Consider the following 26,799-nt stretch of genomic DNA (forward strand, 5'->3'; position numbering starts at 1 on the left):
GTTATGAACAAATTTTCAACTCAATACGGGCGTACTGAAATGGATATGGCCGTATTGGCCACAAAGAAATTTTCAAAGACCTCTTCATGAGGCAATTACATAAAATAGAAAAATAGGAAAAATTGCTTGTGTATGACAGCAATCAACAAAAGCCGAAAACGAAAAAAGGCAAGGATACAAACAATACTCCTCAGTTTGTACAGAATAACTGAGCCTGGAGAGGCTTGCCGAAATAATACTCTCACAGAATAATTGAGCCTGGAGAGGCTTGCCGAAATAATACTCTCTCAGAATAATTGAGCCTGGAGAGGCTTGCCGAAATAATACTCTCTCAGAATAATTGAGCCTGGAGAGGCTCGCCGAAATAATACTCTCTCAGAATAACTGAGCCTGGAGAGGCTCGCCGAAATAATACTCTCTCAGAATAATTGAGCCTGGAGAGGCTCGCCGAAATAATACTCTCTCAGAATAACTGAGCCTGAAGAGGCTTGCCAAAATAATACTCCTCAGAGACATTTCTGTACAGAAAAAGCCAAAACCAACAAAAAAGGCAAAAATACAGAAAAAGCCAAAATCAACAAAAAATACAGAAAAAGCCGAAATCAACAAAAAAAGGCAAAAACACAGAAAAAGCCAAAATCAACAAAAAAGGCAAAAACACAGAAAAAGCCAAAATCAACAAAAAGGCAAAATACAGAAAATCCAACAAATTATACAGAATAACTGAGCCTGGAGAGGCTTGCCAAAATAATACTTTCCAAAAGACATCTCAGCTTGCATTCTTGGGCTGAACAAGAAAAGCAACTCATCGTACAGAATAACTGAGCCTGGAGAGGCTTTCCGAAATAATACTCATACAGAATAACTGAGCCTGGAGAGGCTTGCCGAAATAATACTCCCACAGAATAATTGAGCCTGGAGAGGCTTGCCGAAATAATACTCCCACAGAATAACTGAGCCTGGAGAGGCTTGCTGAAATAATACTCCCACAAAATAATTAAGCCTGGAGAGGCTTGCCGAAATAATACTCTCCAAAAGACGTCTCAGCTCGCATTCTCGGGCTGAACAAAAAACCAATTCATCATACAGAATAATTGAGCCTGGAGAGGCTTGCCGAAATAATACTCGTATAAGAATAATTGAGCCTGGAGAGGCTCGCCGAAATAATACTCCCCAGAGATATCTCAGCTTCCACTCATGGGCCAAATTCCCCAGTGAAAGCTATCAAACCAAGATCAGCAAGATTCCCCAAGGAGGGCTTGATCGTCTAAACAGAATATCCAAGTCGAAAGGACTATGACCTCCTCAGTGGAGGATAGCTTTCCAACTCAAGCGATGAGTGAAGCTAAGCTTGAAGAGGCTTTCTAAATAATACTCTGGGATATAAGAACTTCAAATCCCCAGTCGCCTACACAAGAGGCACTCCTTCAAAAAGGAAAACCCAAAAAAAAAAAAAAAAAAAAAAAAAAAAAAGATCAATAACAATTCCCCAAGCGGAATTTGGCTTTTCAGCCAATCATTGAACATCAAGATGATATGCCTAACAGAAGAGGCTAATCAAAATCAACGACAAAATCCCCCAGCGGATAACAGCCTACACAGAGGCAACAAAACCAGAAAATCAAAAGAGTCACCCGAATAAGGATAACCGGGATACTCCACCAACGTCGAAAGGACGTCAGCCAATTATAAGGCACCGCTCATCTCAGAAAGAGCATCTTCGTGTCTACACCCCAAGGAAACAGAAATTCCTCAATGGATACCAACTACACAATGGAAAGTTGGGACACAAGAACCTATGAGTAACTGCACATCCCCTAGACGGATCCCTGCGTTATCCAGCCCTCAGCGGCACCAAAATCAAAATCAAACCGTCGAAGCAGCATCGTGGACTGTGGAGACAAAATCATCTCAAAGCCTAAGAGGCAATACTCAGCTACCCAGTTGTCGAGAGCACCGAGGTATGCACAAGCCTGGAGAGGCGGTACTCAGCTACCCAGTTGTCGAGAGCACCGACGTATGCACAAGCCTGGAGAGGCGGTACTCAGCTACCCAGTTGTCGAGAGCACCGAGGTATGCACAAGCCTGGAGAGGCAATACTCAGCTACCCAGTTGTCGAGAGCACCGAGGTATGCACAAGCCTGGAGAGGCGGTACTCAGCTACCCAGTTGTCGAGAGCACCGAGGTATGCACAAGCCTAAGAGGCAATACTCAGCTACCCAGTTGTCGAAAGCACCGAGGTATGAACAAGCCTAAGAGGCAATACTCAGCTACCCAGTTGTAGAGAGCACCGAGGTATGCACAAGCCTGGAGAGGCGGTACTCAGCTACCCAGTTGTCGAGAGCACCGAGGTATGCACAAGCCTGGAGAGGCGGTACTCAGCTACCCAGTTGTCGAGAGCACCGAGGTATGCACAAGCCTAAGAGGCAATACTCAGCTACCCAGTTGTCGAGAGCACCGAGGTATGCACAAGCCTAAGAGGCAATACTCAGCTACCCAGTTGTCGAGAGCACCGAGGTATGCACAAGCCTGGAGAGGCGGTACTCAGCTACCCAGTTGTCGAGAGCACCGAGGTATGCACAAGCCTGGAGAGGCGGTACTCAGCTACCCAGTTGTCGAGAGCACCGAGGTATGCAATGAGCCTGGAGAGGCGACGACTAATACTCAACCTGGAGAGGCTACTCAACAATTTTGCACCGGAAGACACTACAAGTCGGAAGGATGGCTTATTCCCCGGACAATTGGGTCAACTCCTTTACTTGTCAATCGATACACCAAAAAGACCGTTTGACTAAGTAAAGGGGGGGCAGCTGTAGACCCCTAAAATTGTCCGGGTCAGAAATAAAGCTTGAAGACTCTCGAAGACCAAAGGAAAGTCAGCCGGAAGGACTCCTGGAAGACCCTAGAAGACCCTAGGATGACAATCTGTAGGTTTAGAGGTCTTAGAGTAGCAAAAAATAAGAAAGTGGAGGGAATGAAGCCCAATACGGCCTCCCAAAAGTTCAGTACGGCCGTATTGAACATTTTAAACTACAATACGGCCGCACTGAACTCAATACGGCCGTATTGAAGTTTCTGAACTTCAATACGGCTGCATTGAATTCAATACGGCTGCACTGAACTTCAATACGGCTGCACTGAACTTCAATACGGCCGTATTGAGGTTTTTTGAACTTCAATACGGCCGTATTGAATTCAATACGGCCGTATTGTAGTTCAAAACTTCAATACGGACCGTATTGACCCCCAGAGGCCGTATTGCGCCTCATCCCTATAAATATGACGTCAATTGAACGTCATTGGACACTTTTTCACACAGTTTTGACTCCCTCCTTGAGTATTCTGGGGTTTTTGAGCAGTGTTCTGCCCTAGAAATCTCTCTGGGAGTCGATCCGACGAAGTTCTGGAATTCCGAGCATTTAGCTTGGAGATTCGAACTTAGTCGAAGGGAAATCCTCCGGATTTCCATAGTTAAAATTTTATAGGAGGGAGCGAGCGGTCTTGTAGAGGGAGGGAACGCCAAAACGCTTCCCAATTTCTGTCAAGATATATAAGAAAGCACGCTTCAAAGGTTTATCTCTTTAAAGTCCCTTCTTTTACCGCTTTCTGTGTGTACATATTTAAACTGTCATCATGTAGATAGTTAATTTATAATTGCTTAGAATAAATAGGGGTAATTTAGTAATTTCGCACTATTATTTTTAAATAATCTGTCATAGGGAACCCGAAAGGGGCGCTGTGGGGTGCTAACACCTTCCCCACGCGTAACCGACTCCCTTACCCGACTCTGGTTGTAATGGCCGAAGTCAATTTTTGAATCGATTGCCTTAAACCTCTTTTTCCAATGTTTTGAGTAAAACATTGGTGGCGACTCCATGAACCCTTCCTTTTTATGAAAACCGCTAATCCATGGAGGGTCCCGCTTGGGATTAACATGGATTGGTGAGCCTTTTAATAAAATTGCTCGTTTGACGAGGTCTCAGTTTGAGAATAAGTCATTCTAGCAATCCATATTTTTAAACAAATAAAAGAGTCCAACCATCCTTCGCGAATGCCGAAAGCCCGTTTCGGGCCGGTGGCGACAGGCCAATGGACTCTGTCGATTGGCAGGTGATAGATCGCATTTTTCTACCCCAAAAGCATATATAATAATGCCAATTCTGAAGCCTGGATCAATAGTTATGGCAGTTCAAAGTTTTCACAGACCAAAGTAATGAAAAAATTTGAAAATCAGAATTGGCTTAAATTTTGTGATCAACACCCTGAAATGATGAAAAGACAGGACACCAAATTCCAGAGCAAAATTCAAAGGATATCTATATGAACTACTAAAAGAAAGTTTAGAAAAATAAGGCGATAGAGAAATAGAAAACGACATCTTTTTGAAAATCTGAGCGTGGCCAATGGACTCTGTCGATTGGAAGGTGATAGATACCATTTTTCTACCCCAAAAGCATATATAATAATGCCAATTCTGATGCTTGGATCAACAGTTATGGCAGTTCAAAGTTTTCACAGACCAAAGTGATGAAAAAATTTGAAAATCAGAATTGGCTTAAATTTTGTGAGCAACACCCTGAAATAATGAAAAGACAGCACACCAAATTCCAGAGCAAAATTCAAAGGATAGCTATATGAACCACTAAAAGAAAGTTTAGAAAACTAAGGCGATAGAGAAATAGAAAACGACCTCTTTTTGAATATCCGAGCGTGGCCAATAGACTCTGTCGATTGGCAAGTGATAGATCCAATTTTTCTACCCCAAAAGCATATATAATAATGCCAATTCTGACGCCTGGATCAACAGTTATGGCTGTTCAAAGTTTTCACAGACCAAAGTGATGAAAAAATTTGAAAATCAGAATTGGCTTAAATTTTGTGAGCAACACCCCGAAATGATGAAAAGACAGCACACCAAATTCCAGAGCAAAATTCACGGATAGCTGTATGAAACACTAAAAGAAAGTTTAGAAAAATAAGGCAATAGAGAAATAGAAAACGGCCTCTTTTTCAAAATCCGAGCGTGGCCAATGGACTCTGTCGACTGGCAGGTGATAGATCCCATTTTTCTACCCCAAAAGCATATGCAATAATGCCAATTCTGACGCCTGGATCAACAATTATGCCAGTTCAAAGTTTTCACAGACCAAAGTGATGAAAAAATTTGAAATCAGAATTGGCTTAAATTTTTTGAGCAACACCCCGAAATGATGAAAAGACAGCACACCAAATTCCAGAGCAAAATTCAAAGGATAGCTATATGAACCACTAAAAGAAAGTTTAGAAAAATAAGGCGATAGAGAAATAGAAAACGGCCTCTTTTTGAAAATCCTAGCGTGGCCAATGGACTTTGTCGATTGGCAGGTGATAGATCCCATTTTTTCGACCCCAAAAGCATATATAATAATGCCAATTCTGACGCCTGGATCAACAGTTATGGCAGTTCAAAGTTTTCACAGACCAAACTGAAGAAAAATATTGAAAATCAGAAGTGGCTTAAATTTTGTGAGCAACACCCCGAAATGATGAAAAGACAGCACACCAAATTCCAGAACAAAATTCAAAGGATAGCTATATGAACCACTAAAAGAAAACTTACAAAAATAAGGCGATAGAGAAATAGAAAACGGCTTCTTTTTAAAAATCCGAGCGTGGCCAATGGACTCTGTCGATTGGCAGGTGATAGATCCAATTTTTCTATCCCAAAAGCATATATAATAAAGCCAATTGTGACGCCTGGATCAACAGTTATGGCTGTTCAAAGTTTTCCCAGACTAAAGTGATCAAAAAATTTGAAAATCAGAATTGGCTTAAATTTAGGGAGCAACACCCCGAAATGATGAAAAGACAGCACACCAAATTCCAGGGCAAAATTAACAGGATAGCTGTATGAACCACTAAAAGAAATTTTAGAAAAATAAGGCAATAGAGAAATAGAAAATGGCCTCTTATTGAAAATCCGAGCGTGGCCAATGGACTCTGTCGACTGGCAGGTGATGGATCCCATTTTTCTACCCCAAAAGCATATATAATAATGCCAATTCTGACGCCTGGATCAACAGTTATGCCAGTTCAAAGTTTTCACAGACCAAAGTGATGAAAAAATTTGAAAATCAGAATTGGCTTAAATTTTTTGAGCAACACCCCGAAATGATGAAAAGACAGCACACCAAATTCCAGAGCAAAATTTAAAGGATAGCTAGATGAACCACTAAAAGAAAGTTTAGAAAAATAAGGCGATAGAGAAATAGAAAACGACCTCTTTTTGAAAATCCGAGCGTGGCCAATGGACTCTGTCGATTGGCAGGTGATAGATCCAATTTTTCTACCCCAAAAGCATATATAATAATGCAAATTCTGACGCCTGGATCAACAGTTATGGCAGTTCAAAGTTTTCACAGACCAAAGTGATGAAAAAATTTGAAAATCAGAATTGGCTTAAATTTTGTGAACAACACCCCGAAATGATGAAAAGACAGCACACCAAATTCCAGAGCAAAATTTAAAGGATAGCTATATGAACCACTAAAAGAAAGTTTAGAAAAATAAGGCGATAGAGAAATAGAAAACGGCCTCTTTTTGAAAATCTCAGCGTGGATAATGGACTCTGTCGATTGGCAGGTGATAGATCTCATTTTTCTATCCCAAAAGCATATATGATAATGCCAATTCTGACGTCTGGATTAACAGTTATGGCAGTTCAAAGTTTTCACAGACCAAAGTGATGAATAAATTTGAAAATCAGAATTGGCTTAAATTTTGTGAGCAACACACTGAAATGAAGAAAAGACAGCACACCGAATTCCAGAGCAAAATTCAAAGTGTAGCTATATGAACCACTCAAAGAAAGTTTAGAAAAATAAGGCAATAGAGAAATAGAAAATGACCTCTTTTTGAAAATCTGAGCGTGGCTAATGGACTCTGTCGATTGGCAGGTGATAGATCCCATTTTTCTACACCAAAAGCTTATATAATAATGCCAATTCTGACGCCTGGATCAACAATTATGGTAGTTCAAAGTTTTCACAGACCAAAGTAATGAAAAAATTTGAAAATCAGAATTGGCTTAAATTTTGTGAGCAACACCCCGAAATGATGAAAAGATGGCACACCAAATTCCAGAGCAAAATTTAAAGGATAGTGATATGAACCCAGAGGGATGGATTCGTTTTACGGATCTATCTAGGTTGGAAAGCTCATAATTAAGAAATTAAAAGAAAAAAATATGGATTGAGGTAAGAAATGGAAGAACAACGCCACAATCCCTAAAGATTGATAAGTTGAGGAAGATTCGCCACTTTGAATTAGGAAATTCAAGGATAAGAATCAAAAGTAGTTCCTAAGAACCTAGAGAGAGAAAATCCTCTCAATTGGAAAAATATCCAAATTCTGAATAATTCATTTTCTCCCCAAACTTTTACAAATGGTTCCTATTTATAAGCTTAGATGGGCAAGATGACATAAATTCCCACTAACACTTAATATTGACTCTTCACTAGCCCACTAACTAAGCAATAAATTCCCACTAGCATTTATTTCCCCTTAGCAACCTAAAAGGCAAGGCAACCTATCATATTTATTTAATAAAATAAAATAAAACGAAAATTACATTAAAAATAAGATAATGAACTTATTAATTATTCAGTCCCAAACTACTTAAATTCCTAGTCCATTATTACTTCTTCTTGATTCACATCAGATAGCTATATGAACCACTAAAAGAAAGTTTAGAAAAATAAGGCGATAGAGAAATAGAAAACGACCTCTTATTGAAAATCTGAGCGTGGATAATGGACACTGTCGATTGGCAGGTGATAGATCCCATTTTTCTACCCCAAAAGCACATATAATAATGCCAATTCTGACACCTGGATCAATAGTTATGGCAGTTCAAAGTTTTCACAGACCAAAGTGATGAAAAAATTTGAAAATCAGAATTGGCTTAAATTTTTCGAGCAACACACTGAAATGATGAAAAGACAGCACACCAAATTCCTAAGCAAAATTCAAAGGATAGCTATATGAACCACTAAAAGAAAGTTTAGAAAAATAAGGCGATAGAGAAATAGAAAATGACCTCTTTTTGAAAATCTGAGCGTGGCCAATGGACTCTGTCGATTGGCAGGTGATAGATCCCATTTTTCTACCCCAAAAGCATATATAATAATGCCCAATCTGATGCCTGGATCAACAGTTATGGCAGTTCAAAGTTTTCACAGACCAAAGTGATGAAAAAATTTGAAAATTAGAATTGGCTTAAATTTTGGGAGCAACACCCCGAAATGATGAAAAGACAGCCCACCAATTTCCAGAGCAAAATTCAAAGGATAGTTATGTGAACCACTAAAAGAAAGTTTAGAAAAATAAGGCTATAGAGAAATATAAAACGACCTCTTTTTGAAAATCCGAGCGAGCCCAATGGACTCTGTCAATTGGCAGGTGATAGATCCCATTTTTCTACCCAAAAAGCATATATGATAACGCTAATTCTGACGCGTGGATCAACAGTTATGGCAGTTCAAAGTTTTCACAGACCAAAGTGATGAAAAAATATGAAAATAAGAATTGGCTTATGTTTTGTGAGCAACACCCCAAAATGATGAAAAGACAGTGCACCAAATTTCAGAGCAAAATTCAAAGGATAGCTATATGAACCACTAAAAGAAAGTTTAGAAAAATAAGGCGAAAGAGAAATAAAAAACGACCTCTTTTTGAAAATCTGAGCGTGGCCAATGGACTCTGTCAATTGGCAGGTGATAGATCCCATTTTTCTACCCCAAAAGCATATATAATAATACCAATTCTGACGCCCGGATCAACAGTTATGGTAGTTCAAACTTTTCACAGACCAAAGTGATGAAAAAATTTGAAAATCAGAATTGGCTTAAATTTTTCGAGCAACACACTGAAATGATGAAAAGACAGCACACCAAATTCCTAAGCAAAATTCAAAGGATAGCTATATGAACCACTAAAAGAAAGTTTAGAAAAATAAGGCGATAGAGAAATAGAAAACGACCTCTTTTTGAATATCTGAGCGTGGCCAATGGACTCTGTCGATTGGCAGGTGATAGATCCCATTTTTCTACCCCAAAAACATATATAATAATGCCAATTCTGACGCCTGGATCAACAGTTATGGCAATTCAAAGTTTTCACAGACCAAAGCAATGAAAAAATTTGAAAATCAGAATTGGCTTAAATTTTGTGAGCAACACCCCGAAATGATGAAAAGACAGCACATCAAATTCAAGAGCAAAATTCAAAGGATAGCTATATGAACCACTAAAAGAAAGTTTAGAAAAATAAGTCTATAGAGAAATATAAAACGACCTCTTTTTGAAAATCCGAGCGTGGCCAATGGACTCTGTCGATTGGCAGGTGATAGATCCCATTTTTCTACCCCAAAAGCATATATAATAATGCCCAATCTGACGCCTGGATCAACAGTTATGGCAGTTCAAAGTTTTCACAGACCAAAGTGATGAAAAAATTTGAAAATTAGAATTGGCTTAAATTTTGGGAGCAACACCCCGAAATGATGAAAAGACAGCCCACCAATTTCCAGAGCAAAATTCAAAGGATAGTTATGTGAACCACTAAAAGAAAGTTTAGAAAAATAAGGCGATAGAGAAATAGAAAACGGCCTCTTTTTGAAAATCCGAGCGTGGCCAATGGATTTTGTCGATTAGCAGGTGATAGATCCCATTTTTCTACCCCAAAAGCATATATAATAATGCAAATTCTGACGCCTGGATCAACAGTTATGGCAGTTCAAACTTTTCACAGACCAAAGTGATGAAAAAATTTGAAAATCAGAATTGGCTTAAATTTTGTGAGCAACATCCCGAAATGATGAAAAGACAGCACACCAAATTCCAGAGCAAAATTTAAAGGATAGCTATATGAACCACTAAAAGAAAGTTTAGAAAAATAAGGTGATAGAGAAATATAAAACGGCCTCTTTTTGAAAATCTGAGCGCGGATAATGGACTCTGTCGATTGGCAGGTGATAGATCTCATTTTTCTACCCCAAAAGCATATATGATAATTCCAATTCTGACGCCTGGATCAACAGTTATGCCAGTTCAAAGTTTTCACAGACCAAAGTGATGAAAAAATTTGAAAATCAGAATTGGCTTAAATTTTGTGAGCAACACACTGAAATGAAGAAAAGACAGCACACCAAATTCCAGAGCAAAATTCAAAGGATAGCTATATGAACCACTAAAAGAAAGTTTAGAAAAATAAGGCGATAGAGAAATAGAAAATGACCTCTTTTTGAAAATCTGAGCGTGGCTAATGATCTCTGTCGATTGGCAGGTTATAGATCCCAATTTTCTACCCCAAAAGCTTATATAATAATGCCAATTCTGACGCTTGGATCAACAGCTATGGCAATTCAAAGTTTTCACAGACCAAAGTAATGAAAAAAATTGAAAATCAGAATTGGCTTAAATTTTGTGAGCAACACCCCGAAATGATGAAAAGATAGCACACCAAATTCCAGAGCAAAATTTAAAGGATAGCTATATGAACCACTAAAAGAAAGTTTAGAAAAATAAGGCGATAGAGAAATAGAAAACGACCTCTTTTTGAAAATCTGAGCGTGAATAATGGACTCTGTCGATTGGCAGGTGATAGCTCCCCTTTTTCTACCGCAAAAGCATATATAATAATGCCAATTCTGACGCCTGGATCAACAGTTATGGCAGTTCAAAGTTTTCACAGACCAAAGGGATGAAAAAATTTGAAAATCAGAATTGGCTTAAGTTTTGCGAGCAACACCCCGAAATGATGAAAAGACAGCACAATAAATTCCAGAGCAAAATTTAAAGGATAGCTATATGAACCACTAAAAGAAAGTTTAGAAAAATAAGGCGATAGAGAAATAGAAAACGGCCTCTTTTTGAAAATCCGAGCGTGCCCAATGGACTCTGTCAATTGCCAGGTGATAGATCCCATTTTTCTACCCAAAAAGCATATATGATAACGCTAATTCTGACGCGTGGATCAATAGTTATGGCAGTTCAAAGTTTTCACAGACCAAAGTGATGAAAAAATATGAAAATCAGAATTGGCTTATGTTTTGTGAGCAACACCCCAAAATGATGAAAAGACAGCGCACCAAATTTTAGAGCAAAATTCAAAGGATAGCTATATGAACCACTAAAAGAAAGTTTAGAAAAATATGGCGAAAGAGAAATAGAAAACGACCTCTTTTTGAAAATCTGAGCGTGGCCAATGGACTCTGTCAATTGGCAGGTGATAGATCCCATTTTTCTACCCCAAAAGCATATATAATAATACCAATTCTGACGCCCGGATCAACAGTTATGGTAGTTCAAACTTTTCACAGACCAAAGTGATGAAAAAATATGAAAATCAGAATTGGCTTAAATTTTTTGAGCAACACCCCGAAATGATGAAAAGACAGCACACCAAATTATAGAGCAAGATTCAAAGGATAGCTATATGAACCATTAAAAGAAAGTTTAGAAAATTAAGGCGATAGAGAAATAGAAAATGGACTCGTTTTGAATATCTGAGCGTTGGCAATGGACTCTGTCGATTGGCAGGTGATAGATCCCATTTTTCTACCCCAAAAGCATATATAATAATGCCAATTTTGACGCCTAGATCAACAGTTATGGCAGTTCAAAGTTTTCACAGACCAAAGTGATGAAAAAATTTGAAAATCAGAATTGGCTTAAATTTTTTGAGCAACACCCCGAAATGATGAAAAGACAGCACACCAAATTCCAGAGCAAAATTCAAAGGATAGCTATATGAACCACTAAAAGAAAGTTTCGAAAAATAAGGCGATTGAGAAATAGAAAACGACCTCATTTTGAAAAACCGAGTGTGGCCAATGGAGTCTGTCGATTGGCAGGTGATAGATCCAATTTTTCTACCCCAAAAGCAAATATAATAATGCTAATTCTGACGCCTGGATCAACAGTTATGGCAGTTCAAAGTTTTCTCAGACCAAAGTGATTAAAAAATTTGAAAATCAGAATTGGCTTAAATTTTTTGAGCAACACCCCAAATTGATGAAAAGACAGCACACCAAATTCCAGAGCAAGATTCAAAGGATAGCTATATGAACCACTAAAAGAAAGTTTAGAAAATTAAGGCGATAGAGAAATAGAAAATGGCCTCGTTTTGAAAATCTGAGAGTTGGCAATGGACTCTGTCGATTGGCAGGTGATAGATCCCATTTTTCTACCCCAAAAGCATATATAATAATGCCAATTTTGACGTCTGGATCAATAGTTATGGCAGTTCAAAATTTTCACAGACCAAAGTGATGAAAAAATTTGAAAATCAAAATTGTCTTAAATTTTTTGAGCAACACCCCGAAATGATGAAAAGACAGCACACCAAATTCCAGAGCAAAATTCAAAGGATAGGTATATGAACCACTAAAAGAAAGTTTAGAAAAATAAGGCAATAGAGAAATAGAAAACGACCTCTTTTTGAAAATCCGAGCGTGGCCAATGGACTCTGCGATTGGCAGGTGATAGATCCCATTTTTCTACCCCAAAAGCATATATAATAATGCCAATTCTGATGCCTGGATCAACAGTTATGGCAGTTCAAAGTTTTCACAGACCAAAGTGATTAAAAAATTTGAAAATCAGAATTGGCTTAAATGTTGTGAGCAACACCCCGAAATGATGAAAAGACAGCACACCAAATTCCAGAGCAAGATTCAAAGGATAGCTATATGAACCACTAAAACAAAATTTAGAAAAATAAGGCGATAGAGAAATAGAAAACGGCCTCTTTTTGAAAATCTGAGCGTGGATAATGGACTCTGTTGATTGGCAGGTGATAGATCCCATGTTTCTACCCCAAAACCATATATGATAATGCCAATTCTGACGCCTGGATCAAAAGTTATGGCAGTTCAAAGTTTTCACAGACCAAAGTGATGAAAAAATTTGAAAATCAGAATTGGCTTAAATTTTGTGAGGAACACACTGAAATGATGAAAAGACAGCACACCAAATTCCAGAGCAAAATTCAAAGGATAGCTTAATGAACCACTAAAAGAAAGTTTAGAAAAATAAGGCGATAGAGAAATAGAAAACGACCTCTGTTTGAAAATCTGAGCGTGGCCAATGGTCTCTGTCGATTGGCAGGTGATACATCCCATTTTTCTACCCCTAAAGAATATATAATAATGCCAATTCTGACGCCTGGATCAACAGTTATGGCAGTTCAAAGTTTTGATGGATTAAAGTGATGAAAAATTTTGAAAATTAGAATTGGCTAAAATTTTGTGAGCAACACCCCAAAATGATGAAAAGACAGCACACCAAATTTCAGAGCAATAATCAAAGGATAGCTATATGAACCACTAAAAGAAAGTTTAGAAAAATAAGGCGATTGAGAAATAGAAAACGCCCTCATTTTGAAAATCCGAGCGTGCCCAATGGACTCTGTCGATTGGCAGGTGATAGATCCCATTTTTCTACCCCAAAAGCATATATAATAATTCCAATTCTGATGCCTGGATCAATAGTTATGGCAGTTCAAAGTTTTCACAGACCAAAGTTGATGGAATCATACTTGGGAATGCAAGAGGTGACACACTCAAAGATCCATGAGGAGTGGGCTAGACATGAAAGATTGGGCCTGTCAAGGCCCAATGGGCCCTATGGGTTTGGAAGGCCGAAACCAAGTTTTCAACATGGGCCTATCTTGTTATGAACATTCTTTTCTTGTTTTGATAGCTGTCGCCACCCGCCGAAACGGACCTTGGCATTCGCGACGATGGTCGGACTCTTTTTAAAGGTTTGAAAAGTGGTGGATTGCTAGAACGACTTATTCTCAAACTGAGACCTTGTCGAGCTAACAATTTTATTAAATGATTCACCAATCCATGTTAATCCCAAGCGGGACCCTCCATGGATTAGTGGTTTTCGCAAAAGGTAGGGTTCTTGGAGTCGCCACCAATATTTTACTCAAAACATTGGAAAAAGATTTAAGGCAATTGATTCTTTATAAATCAACCTTGGCCATTACAACCAGAGTTGGGTAAGGGAGTCGGTTATGTGCGGGGAAGGTGTTAGCACCCCACAACGCCCCATTAGGGTTCCCTATGACGGATTATTTTATAAATAACAGTGCAAAATTACTAAATTACCCCTATTTATTATAAACGATTATAAATTAAATATCTACATGATGACAAAATTAAATATGCGACAATCTGAAAGCAATAAAAGAAGGGATTTTAAGAAAAACCTCTTGAAGCGTGCTTTTATATATCTAAACAGATGTTAGGAGGCTTTTTGGCGCTCCCTCCCACTACACACTCGCTCGCTCCTTCCCTCAAAATTAATCTTTACTATGGAAATCAAAAATATTTCCCTTCGACTAGTTCGAATTCTCAAGCTAAATGCTCAAAACTCAAGAACTTCGTCGGATCGGCTCTCAAAGAGAATTCTAGGGCAGAACACTACTCAAAAACCCCAGAATACTCAAGAAGAGAGTCTAAGAAGTGTGGAAAAGTGTCTAATGACGTCCAAATGACGTCCTATATATAGGGATGAGGCGCAGTACGGCCTCTGGAGTCAATACGGCCCGTATTGAGTTTTTGAACTGCAATACGGCCGTATTGAATTCAGTACGGCCGTATTGAAGTTCAAAAACTTCAATACGGCTGTATTGGTTTCAGTACGGCCGTATTGTAGTTCAAAATGTGCAGTACGGCCGTACTGAACTCCAAGGAGGCCGTATTGAGCTCTAATCCTCCTCCTTTCTTATTTTTAGCTACTCTAAGACCTCTAAACCTACAGATAGTCATCCTATGGTCTTCTAGGAGTCCTTCCAGCTAACTTTCCTTCGATCTTTGAGAGTCTTCGAGTCTTATTTCCGACCCGGACAATTTTAGGGGTCTACAGCTGCCCCCCCTTTACTTAGTCAAGCGGCTTTTTAGTGTACCGGTTGACAAGTAAAGGAGTTGACCCAATTGTCCGGGGAAAAGGCCATCCTTCCGACTTGTAGTGTCTTCCGGTGGAAAATTGCTGAGTAGCCTCTCCAGGTTGAGTACCCGCCTCTCCAGGCTTTGCTTCGCTCGTCGCCCGAGCCGGAAGCTGCATACCTCCGTGCTTTTGGTCACTTCGGTAGCGTGAGTACCGCCTCTCCAGGCTCAACTTCACTCGACGCCCGAGCTGGAAGTTGTATACCTCCGTGTTTTCGAACACTTTGGCAATGTGAGTACCGCCTCTCCAGGCCTTGCTTCGCTCGCCGCCCGAGCTGGAAGCTGCATACCTCCGTGCTTCTGAACACTTTGGTAGCGTGAGTACCGCCTCTCCAGGCTTAGCTTCGCTTGCCGCCCAAGCTGGAAGCTGTGAGTACCGCCTCTCCAGGCTCAACTTCACTCGACGCCCGAGCTGGAAGTTGTGAGTACCGCCTCTCCAGGCTTTGCTTCGCTCGCCGCCCGAGCCGGAAGCTGCATACCTCCGTGTTCTTGACAACCTCGGGGTAGCTGAGTACCGCCTCTCCAGGCTATACCAGAGTGTGTTGACGACACTGGCAGTTGCATACCTCCGTGTTCTTGACAACCTCGGGGTAGCTGAGTACCGCCTCTCCAGGCTATACCAGCGTGTTCTTGACGACACTTGCAGTTGCATACCACCGTGTTCTTGACAACCTCGGGGTAGCTGAGTACCGCCTCTCCAGGCTATACTAGCGTGTTCTTGATGACACTGGCAGTTGCATACCTCCGTGTTCTTGACAACCTCGGGGTAGCTGAGTACCGCCTCTCCAGGCTATACCAGCGTGTTCTTGACGACACTGGCAGTTGCATACCTCCGTGTTCTTGACAACCTCGGGGTAGCTGAGTACCGCCTCTCCAGGCTATACCAGCGTGTTCTTGACGACACTGGCAGTTGCATACCTCCGTGTTCTTGACAACCTCGGGGTAGCTGAGTACCCGCCTCTCCAGGCTATACCAGCGTGTTCTTGACGACACTGGCAGTTGCATACCTCCGTGTTCTTGACAACCTCGGGGTAGCTGAGTACCGCCTCTCCAAGCTCTGCTTTGGTGTTTCTTACAACCTAGGCAGTTGAGTTTGCCCTCTCCAGGGTCTGCGGTTTACCCTCCCCAGGGTCTGCCTCCGTGTTCTTGACGACGTTGGCAATGTGAGTTTGCCCTCTCCAGGGATCTGTGATGGTTTTGTCTCCACAGTCCACGATGCTGCTTCGACGATTTATTTTTGATTTTGGTGCCGCTGAGGGCTGGATAACGCAGGGATCCGTCTAGGGGATGTGCAGTTACTCATAGGTTCTTGTGTCCTAACTTTCCATTGCGTAGTTGGTGCCCACTGGGGAATTTCTGATTCCTTGGGGGTGCAGACACAAAGATGCTCTTTCTGATGTGAGCGGTGCCTTATGGTTGGCTGACGTCTTTTCGACGGTGGTGGAGTATCCCGGTTATCCTTATTCGGGTGACTCTTTTTGATTTTCTGGTTTTATTGCCTCTGCGTAGGCTGTTATCCACTGGGGGATTCTGTCGTATGATTTTGTCTCCACAGTCTACGATGTTGCTTCGACGGTTGTTTTTTTTTTTTTTTTTTATTTTTTATTTTGATGCCGCTGAGGGCTGGATAACGCAGGGATCCGTCTAGGGGATGTGCAGTTACTCATAGGTTCTTGTGTCCCAACTTTCCATTGTGTAGTTGGTGCCCATTGGGAAATTCTGTTTCCGTGGGGATGTAGACACAAAGATGCTCTTCCTGAGGTGAGCGATGCCTTATGATTGGCTGACGTCCTTTCGACGTTGGTGGAGTATCCCGGTTATCCTTATTCGGGTGACTCTTTTGATTTTTCGGTTTTGTTGCCTCTGCGTAGGCTGTTATCCACTGGGGGATTCTGTCGTTTTGATCTTGATTGGCCTCTTCTGTTAGGCGGATCATCTTGACGTTCAATGATTGGCTGAATGCCGAATTCCGCTTGGGGAATGATTATTGATTTTTTTTTTATTTTCTCTTTTTGAAGGAGTGCCTCTGAGTAGGCGAATGATCTTGATGTTTGGTGTTCGGCTGAGTGCCGGATTCCGCTTGGGGAATGGTTATTGATCTTTTTGATTTTTCTCTTTTTTGAAGGGGTGCCTCTGAGTAGGCGAATGATCTTGATGTTCGGTGTTCGGCTGAGTGCCGGATTCCGCTTGGGGAATGGTTATTGATGTTTTTGATTTTTTGCTTTTTGAAAGGGTGCCTCTGAGTAGGCGAATGGGGATTGAAGATCTTATGTATCCCAGAGTATTATTTAGAAAGCCTCTTCAGGCTTAGCTTCACTCGTCGCTCGAGTTGGAAAGCTATCTTCCACTGAGGAAGTCAAAGTCCTTTGACTCGGATATTCTTTTCAGATGATCATGCTTCCATTGGGGAATCTTGCTGATCTTGTTTTGATAGCTCTTACTGGGGATTTGATCCACGAGAGTGAGCTGAGAAGTCTCTGGGGAGTATTATTTCGACAAGCCTCTCCAGGCTCAGTTATTCTGTACAATTGGGGAGTATTATTTCGGCAAGCCTCTCCAGGCTCAATTATTCTGTACGAGTATTATTTCGGCAAGCCTCTCCAGGCTCAGTTATTCTGTACGAGTATTATTTCGGCAAGCCTCTCCAGGCTCAGTTATTCTGTACAATTTGTTGATTTTCTGTTCAGCCCAAGAATGCAAGCTGAGATGTTTCTTGGGGAGTATTATTTCGGCAAGCCTCTCCAGGCTCAGTTATTCTGTATGATGCGGGAGTATTATTTCGGCAAGCCTCTCCAGGCTCAATTATTCTGTATATTTGTTGGATTTTCTGAATTTTGCCTTTTTTCGTTGATTTCGGCTTTTTCTGTTGGAGGGATCTCAAACACACTCACGGATGAAGTATGCAGAGGAATGAAGATGTTGTGATGAATGAGAATGGGCCAATACGGGCCGTATTGAATTCAATACGCCCGTATTGGTGTGGACGTTATGGCCAATGCTGCCGTATTCATTTCGGTACGCCCGTATTGAGTTGAAAATTTGTTCATAACCCTGATTTTAGTACGGGTGTACTGAACATGGTACGGGCGCATTGTTTTTCTGAAGTTTATATTTTTTGTTTTTTGTTTTTTTGTTTTTTTTTGTTTTTTTGTTTGTTTTTTCAATAAACAGAGAATAAGTGATCTTCCAGTACACCTATCATCTGTATGCATGTATGCGGTATGATGCACCTAATTCTATTTGATTTATTTTTTCAAAAGAATTAACCGATGCGTTTCTTTGTTTGGATCTTGCCATTCCTCTAGACGGGCTGTACGCTGCCGATTTCTGTAACCGAGGAATGATGCGTGTTATATCGAGATTGGTGTCATCAACCCAGTGATTCTTCCCTTCCTTTAGAAGACATGTCAACCCTCCTATTGACCACTATATCTCCATGTTTCTACTAGATTATCCTAAAATCGTTTGGGACAAGAGAGAAAAGAAAGGAAAGATATTTTTGTTCTGAAGTTTGTGTTTTAGAGGGGATTTATTTTTCAAAAATGGTTTTTGTAAGAATGGTTGGCCAAGGTAGGCTTATGTGTTTAGGTTTGTTTGCTTAAACACTTATGAAGTTAATAAAATCTTGTTTATTGACGTTGTGATTTTGACAACTTAGATAGCTTCCCTTGAACCTTTCTTTTTTGAATTCGGCTCATGGTACCATCATGGATTTCTTTTGCTTTTTGATAGTCCTTATTTTTTGCCTAAAACGCCCTTTTGTGGCGTTTTAGAGGACTTTTGTTTTTATTTTTGCAACCCTAATTTTTGCCTAGGTCACCCTTTCGTGGGATTCCTAGCGGGTCTTTTGCTCTTATTTTTGCGCAGCCCCCTTTTTGGGTTTCCTGCCGAGCTTCTTTTATTTTAAGGGATTTCTTTTTATCCATGATGGTACTTGTCGAGGCCAAGGGAAGGTGCTCCAAGTTGTCACACACACTTCCACATAAAAATGATGCGGGTTTATTATTATTAAGATGATTTTAACCTCATTCATGTTTATTCAAACAGGGTTAAAAATAATGCGGTTTAGAAATTTATTATAAGCAAGAAGAGAAGCAGTAAGAAATGATAAAGAATGATTTTATTATAATCATAATGGAAACATGTGCCCTATCGAGGCTCGGGGGTCGGGCTGTCCCCGAGGAGTAATCTCTAATAGTCATCAAGTCTATACATCCCTATCGGAAGGAGAAGAGCACTTGATGACGACGACCGACCTTGACGCTTGTGAACCGGCCTTCCTAAAGATCTGGCTTAAAGAACGTCGAGGAGGATCTTGGTTCCTCTTCGTCCTTTGATCTTTAATAGGGTTGTATCCTAACCCTTGTTTCCCCGGATTATCCTTGATAACGGGTAGCTCGGGAATTCCTTGGGAATCCTTGCCAAGTCCTTGTCCTGGCAAGTATCCGTTCTTGGTGAGCATGGAGGCTACCTTCTTCATTTCTCGGGGAAACGTTTCGACATTGGCAATCTCCAATGCTTGGAAGGCGGTTTCTAGAGCTTCCTCTGCTGCATCCACGTAAGGTATGGCAGATGGCTTGCTGATGAGTATGTCGTCTTCAGCTTGTACAGTCACCAGCTTGTCACCCATTATGAATTTGACTTTCTGGTGGAGCGTAGAGGGAACAGCTTTCGCATCATGAATCCAAGGTCGGCCGAGGAGACAGCTGTATGCGGGAGTAATATCCATCACTTGAAATTCGACGTTGAAGATGGTGGGTCCAATTTGGATTGGAAGATTGATTTCTTCCACCACTTCTCTTTTAGAACCATCGAAAGCTTGAACGATCATGTTGCTCGGGCGCATTTGGACTCCCTTGATTGCCATTTGATCGAACGTTCTTTTTGGCATCACATTCAAGGAAGATCCATTATCCACCAAGACTTTAGCGATGTGGTATTCCTTGCACTTTACAGAGATGTGCAAGGGCTTGTTGTGATTCGGTCCCTCAGCGGGGATCTCTTCATCGGTGAAAGTGAGGTGATCATTAGCCGTGATGTGACTAACGATCCCCTCAAACTTGTCTTGGGAGATGGTATGCGACACATATGCCTCGTTCAAGACTTTCAACAGAGCTTGTCGATGCGGTTCGGAGCTTAGGATCAAAGACAACAGCGTAATCTTTACTGGCATCTTATGAAGTTGATCCACGATAGAGTACTCGCTCTGCCGGATATATTTTAACAGCTCGTCTGTCTCCTCCTCGGATTCTTTATTTTCCTCGGTTTTTTCTTCCTTTTCTTTCCCTTTATTCTTGGGAGCTTTATCGTGAAGATCTTCGGGAGTGTAGATCCTGCCACTCCTAGTCATGCCCCCAAGTCCAGCGATGTTAGAGATATCGCTGTCGGCAGAAGAATGGATGTCGTATATCCATGACACAACCTTATTCGATTCGTAGGGGAAAGGTCTTGGAGCAGTGATCCTTAACGGTGTCGGACCTTCCCCTTTATTCGTCATGATTACCAACAACGGAGTTGACGTGCGTTCGCTTGGCGCGGTTGTTGGCTTACACTTAATAATGAATGGCGTGCGATCCATTCTGAACATACGCATCGCTTAATCCTTTCTTTTATTACTATTATTAATGAATTACTAGGAGGGATGTATGAATGCAAACCTAGATCCCTCCATGATCTTTGATAAGAATGCATGACATGAGATGATGGCGATGAATATGCATGCATTGTGTTTATTCAACTAAGCATTATCATGTTTTTAGGATGTCCCTAAGATGATGCATGATATTGCTTGGTTTGGATAAATAACCCTTTTTTCTTTTTTTTGGGTATTTTGTTTTTTGTATTTTTTTTGGGTGAAAAGGGAAACTACCTATATGAATGTGATGAAGGTAGATGTTAACACCATGTAATGGAAGATTCTTATTCCTATTTATTCTTATTTTAAAAGGGAATGTTGTATGTTTAAAGAATGCAATGTATGCTCAAACAATGTCACATAAACAATGCACAAACAATTCACTCATCCACGAACAGTCACGAGCGAATCACGAGGTAGGGGTATCCTGCAGAAAAGTGCATATTCAAGGAGGTTCTAACTGTTCTCACTGGTCTGAGGCCCCCAAGGTGCCCCCATTATAGGGACCCAATTCCTCTCGTCGTAAGTCGATGGAAAGTTCCAACGCATTGTCGGACTTGAGTTCATGGTTATCACCTTGAGTGATGCTTTTCGACAACGGTCTACGGGCACCTAGGCCCATTCGACAACCGGCCGTACTAACATCCACTCCCTATGGCTTACCACTCATGCCCCCGGGTATAGAGGGAACTTTTGTGTGCAAAGGTTTGTGTGCAGTTTTTATTTCAAATAATTGCAAAAATTTAAACATTCAACAGTTATTAAAAGCCACATAGATAAAACATATTATCATACAAGTGAGGGGTAATGAAGTAATTTTAAACTATTATTTTAGAAATAATCCATCACTAAATGGGACTGACTCTCGAGGCTTCCCTAGTGGAGTCGCCATCTGTCGCCACCCGCCGAAACGGACCTTGGCATTCGCGACGATGGTCGGACTCTTTTTAAAGGTTTGAAAAGTGGTGGATTGCTAGAACGACTTATTCTCAAACTGAGACCTTGTCGAGCTAACAATTTTATTAAATGATTCACCAATCCATGTTAATCCCAAGCGGGACCCTCCATGGATTAGTGGTTTTCGCAAAAGGTAGGGTTCTTGGAGTCGCCACCAATATTTTACTCAAAACATTGGAAAAAGATTTAAGGCAATTGATTCTTTATAAATCAACCTTGGCCATTACAACCAGAGTTGGGTAAGGGAGTCGGTTACGTGCGGGGAAGGTGTTAGCACCCCACAACGCCCCATTAGGGTTCCCTATGACGGATTATTTTATAAATAACAGTGCAAAATTACTAAATTACCCCTATTTATTATAAACGATTATAAATTAAATATCTACATGATGACAAAATTAAATATGCGACAATCAGAAAGCAATAAAAGAAGGGATTTTAAGAAAAACCTCTTGAAGCGTGCTTTTATATATCTAAACAGATGTTAGGAGGCTTTTTGGCGCTCCCTCCCACTACACACTCGCTCGCTCCTTCCCTCAAAATTAATCTTTACTATGGAAATCAAAAAGATTTCCCTTCGACTAGTTCGAATTCTCAAGCTAAATGCTCAGAACTCAAGAACTTCGTCGGATCGGCTCTCAGAGAGAATTCTAGGGCAGAACACTGCTCAAAAACCCCAGAATACTCAAGAAGAGAGTCTAAGAAGTGTGGAAAAGTGTCTAATGACGTCCAAATGACGTCCTATATATAGGGATGAGGCGCAGTACGGCCTCTGGAGTCAATACGGCCCGTATTGAGTTTTTGAACTGCAATACGGCCGTATTGAATTCAGTACGGCCGTATTGAAGTTCAAAAACTTCAATACGGCCGTATTGGTTTCAGTACGGCCATATTGTAGTTCAAAATGTGCAGTACGGCCGTACTGAACTCCAAGGAGGCCGTATTGAGCTCTAATCCTCCTCCTTTCTTATTTTTAGCTACTCTAAGACCTCTAAACCTACAGATAGTCATCCTATGGTCTTCTAGGAGTCCTTCCAGCTGACTTTCCTTCGATCTTTGAGAGTCTTCGAGTCTTATTTCCGACCCGGACAATTTTAGGGGTCTACAATAGCATAGTTAGAATATATTTTGGTCTTGTATATTGGACCACATGGAGTAGCATTTTAGGTTTTAGGCTTGTTGGGCCTAGTTTTGGGCTTCATGGGCCTTTGGGCTTTTGGTACCCGATATTGGGCTCATTTTCATTCTTGTAATTTTTCTTTTCCATTGTAATTGTTGGACCAATGTAATTAGGTCATTAGAATAGGAAAATACAAGGAATACTAAAGTATGCTAATTAGGTTAAATTAGGTTTAATTTGGAAGTCATTTAAGTTACATTTGAGTCACATGTTTAGCACCATGGGTGGCTGAACATGTGCCACTCAAATTAACCCTAAATGTCTCTCAAATCACACCTAAATGCACCTTGGAACCTAAAATTTCGGAGTAGCACATGGGAGCCAAAATTTGAATTCAAATATCAAATTAGAATTCAAATTTTGGGCGCCACATGTCACTTTTGAGTTAGGCGCCCAAAAGAGTGCAAAACCGGTTGCTACTTAAGCTATTCATTCACCTATTGTATTCACTTTTGAGAATAATGAAATTTGAGAGCTTATTCAGCCAAATTTCTTCAAGAGTCACCGAATTTAGAGAGCTACACTTTTAGGAACCCTATTAGGTTTCCTCCTCTTTGAAGTGAGCTTTCCCTTGCACCTTAAGCTTGGATGCTTCCATCCAAGGCTTAAGCCTCTTCCATCCGTGATACTTCCACCTTCTTTTGGTTCATCATTTCGTGTTCAATCTCCTTTGAAGAAGATCCGAGTTTAAGGAGTAGCTAAGGAGAAGTCATCTACCACTCCTCCTAACCTTCTCCATTAAAAGTGATGAAAAAATTTGAAAATCAGAATTGGCTTAAATTTTGTGAGCAACACCCTGAAATGATGAAAAGACATCACACCAAATTCCAGAGCAAAATTCAAAGAATACCTATATGAACCACTAAAAGAAAGTTTAGAAAAATAAGGCGATAGAGAAATAGAAAACGACCTTTTTTTGAAAATCCGTGCGTGGCCAATGGACTCTGTCGATTGGCAGGTGATAGATCACATTTTTCTACCCCAAAAGCATATATAATAATGCCAATTCTGACCTGGATCAATAGTTATGGCAATTCAATGTTTTCACAGACCAAAGTAATGAAAAAAATTAAAAATCAGAATTGGCATAAATTTAGTGAGCAACACCCCGAAATGATGAAAAGACAGCACACCAAATTCCAGAGCAAAATTCAAAGGATAGCTATATGAACCTCTAAAAGAAAGTTTAGAAAAATAAGGCGATAGAGAAAATAGAAAATGACCTCTTTTTGAAAATCCGAGCGTGGCCAATGGACTCTGTCGATTGGCAGGTGATAGATCCCATTTTTCTACCCCAAAAGCATATATAATAATGCAAATTATGACACCTGGATCAACAGTTATGGCAGTTCAAAGTTATCACAGACCAAAGTGATGAAAAAATTTGAAAATCAGAATTGGCTTAAATTTTGTGAGCAACACCCCGAAATGATGAAAAGACAGCGCACCAAATTCCAGAGCAAAATTCAAAGGATAGCTATATGAACCACTAAAAGAAAGTTTAGAAAAATAAGGCGATAGAGAAATAGAAAACGGCCTCTTTTTGAAAATCCGAGCGTGGCCAATGGACTCTGTCGATTGGCAGGTGATAGATCCCATTTTTCTACCCCAAAAGCATATAAAATAATGCAAATTCTAACGCCTGGATCAACAGTTACGGCAGTTCAAAGTTCTCACAGACCAAAGTGATGAAAAAATTTGAAAATCAGAATTGGCTTAAATTTTGTGAGCAACACCCCGAAATGATGAAAAGACAGCCCACCAAATTCCAGAGCAAAATTCAAAGGATAGCTATATGAACCACTAAAAGAAAGTTTAGAAAAATAAGGCGATAGAGAAATAGAAAACGGCCTCTTTTTGAAAATCCGAGCGTGGCCAATGGACTCTGTCGATTGGCAGGTGATAGATCCCATTTTTCTACCCCAAAAGCATATAAAATAATGCAAATTCTAACGCCTGGATCAACAGTTACGACAGTTCAAAGTTCTCACAGACCAAAGTGATGAAAAAATTTGAAAATCAGAATTGGCTTAAATTTTGTGAGCAACACCCCGAAATGATGAAAAGACAGCCCACCAAATTCCAGAGCAAAATTCAAAGGATAGCTATATGAACCACTAAAAGAAAGTTTAGAAAAATAAGGCGATAGAGAAATAGAAAACGGCCTCTTTTTGAAAATCCGAGCGTGGTCAATGGACTCTGTCGATTGGCAGGTGATAGATCCCATTTTTCTACCCCAAAAAGCCTATATAATAATGCCAATTTTGACGCCTGGCTCAACAGTTATGGCAGTTCAAAGTTCTCACAGACCAAAGTGATGAAAAAATTTGAAAATCAGAATTGGCTTAAATTTTGTGAGCAACACCCCGAAATGATGAAAAGACAGCACACCAAATTCCAGAGAAAAATTCAAAGGATAGCTATATGAACCACTAAAGAAAGTTTAGAAAAATAAAGCGATAGAGAAATAGAAAACGACCTCTTTTTGAAAATCCGAGCGTGGCCAATGGACTCTGTCGATTAGCAGGTGATAGATCCCATTTTTGATGGAATCATGCTTTGGAGTGCAAGAGGTGACATACTCAAAGAACCAAGAGGAGTTGGCTAGACATGAAGGTTTGGGCTAGTCAGGGCCCAATGGGCCTTATGGGCCTGGGAAGGCCCAAGTTGAACTTTTCATGGGCCATAGTTTGTTATAGCTATTTTCATATGTTTTGTATACATCATGTTAGTATAGGTATCATATATTTTGGTCTTGTATTTTGGACCACATAGAGTAGCATTTTAGGTTTTAGGCTAGTTGGGCCTAGTTTTGGGCTTCATGGGCCTTTGGGCTTTTGGTAACCAATATTGGGCTCATTTTCATTCTTGTAATTTTTCCTTTCCATTGTAATTGTTTTACCAATGTAATTAGGTCATTAGAATAGGAAAATACAAGGAATACTAAAGTATGCTAATTAGGTTAAATTAGGTTTAATTTGGAAGTCATTTAAGTTACATTTGAGTCACATGTTAAGCACCTTGGGTGGCTGAACATGTGCCACTCAAATTAACCCTAAATGACTCTCAAATCACACCTAAATGCACCTTGGTACCTAAATTTTCGGACTTACACATGTGCACCAAAGTTTGAATTCAAAATTCAAATTTGAATTCAAACTTTAGGCGCCATTTTGTGAGGCTTTAGTTTAGGCACCTATGGGTCACAATTCCGTGCATACTTAAGCCATTCTTTCACCTTTTGTATTCACTTTTGATCATAATTGAAATTTGTGAGCCATTGGCCGAGTTTCCTCTCTCAAAAGTCCCTTAGAGTTCATCTTCAAAACCTTAGGATTTCACCTTAGAATCCTTCTCTTTGAAGTGTGCTCTCCATTGATGCTTGAGCTTGGATGCTTCCCTCCTAGTTCTAGGTTGAGTTCATCCGTGAGTTCTTAGCTTCTAAGCGTTCTTGAGTTGAAGAATCAAGTCTCCATTGAAGAAGATCCGACCTAAGCAAATCCGTGGAGAAGATCATCCATCACTTCTCCTAAGTTTGCTATCATTTTTGGTATCAAGAGCAAGGTCTTCAAGGAGATAAGTTCTTGAGTTTTTGGTCCGATTGTTTTTGTGTTCTTTGTGTTCTAAGTGTCTTGTTTGAGTTTCTTTTCGGATCTACATGTTTTATATCATATTTTGTTCCATAGATCCATTGGTTGATTGTTCTTGAATTTCTTCCTCAATCAACTTGTTTAGGACCTATTAGCTTGTGCTTGTTTTTGATTTTAATTTTGAGTCTCTCCATTCCTAATATGTGTCCGTGATTGGACTGCATGCATTACATTTAGATTTTGGTTTTTAATCCATGTTTTGTCTTAGTATGTTTGTGTAGTCTTTATATGTCTTAAAATTCCTTGAATAGCATGTTGACCTAAATTTTCTTTGTGTCTTGTTCATCAATTTGTTGCTCTCGGTTTGCTTATTATTCTTGCCTCCTATATGTGCTTTTTCTTTTACCTTATTGTGTTCATAACTTGCTATTAGTTCTAGTAA

This window comes from Cajanus cajan, chromosome 6 (assembly GCF_000230855.2).
Source record: "Cajanus cajan strain Asha chromosome 6, NIPB_CcT2T_4, whole genome shotgun sequence".
Lineage (NCBI taxonomy): Eukaryota > Viridiplantae > Streptophyta > Magnoliopsida > Fabales > Fabaceae > Cajanus > Cajanus cajan.